Raw genomic sequence first — 665 nt, forward strand, 5'->3', positions numbered from 1 at the left:
GCCGCTATAGTCTAGGTGTACAATCTGCCGGGTAAAAAATTATAGGTTTTGGAATACAATTTTACATGAGTTGGTCCTTCTGGGTGACTATACTTCAGAGAAAAACTTACGTCGTCTTTGGTAGAATATCTATCAGCCTTCAGGGCGGTAGATGAAGGCTAGGTGCCCCTGAATAAAAACCTTTTTCAATACATAGACCTTCCAGTTACCTCTCTCTTTCTAAAGCAAACCTAAGGGCAAACTTAAAACGTTGCTTATGTGTTATACAGTTAAAATTTTTTAGTAAAGTGTACAGTTTCAGTGTCAAACAGCATTTTGACAACTTTATAATTCTGATACTTTTTATGCGGTTGAATCTTTCTGATGTATTAGGGTCATTAGGGCCAGGGCGTACGACCGAGAAATCACTTGGCTGGATTGAAAGGGGAACACACACACATGTCGAGAGTTGTACGGGTCTGAACCTCACTAAAAGTGTTAGGAAAATTACGAAAAGCGGAGAAGACTTTCCCTTTCTTCACTTTACTAAGGTTGCACTGCCGGCAGAACCACCCACCACGCTCTGCCCTCTACATCAAGAAACTCGCCATAAGCGTTGTTTTTTGCACAATGAAGTGCAAAATACTGTGTAAAAATAAAAAACTGAACTTATATAGAAAATTTAA

The 665-nt window shown here is 39.2% G+C and overlaps 1 protein-coding gene across 1 annotated transcript in view; it reads right to left on the bottom strand.

Moving 5' to 3' along the window:
* The window catches only part of LOC104966429 (disco-interacting protein 2 homolog C-like), a 43,750-nt gene that overhangs the window by 9,976 nt on the left and 33,109 nt on the right, over nucleotides 1-665 (bottom strand). The window lies entirely within an intron of this gene.

The sequence above is a fragment of the Notothenia coriiceps genome, unplaced genomic scaffold (assembly GCF_000735185.1).
Source record: "Notothenia coriiceps isolate Sejong01 unplaced genomic scaffold, NC01 NC01_scaffold00037246, whole genome shotgun sequence".
Classification (NCBI taxonomy): domain Eukaryota; kingdom Metazoa; phylum Chordata; class Actinopteri; order Perciformes; family Nototheniidae; genus Notothenia; species Notothenia coriiceps.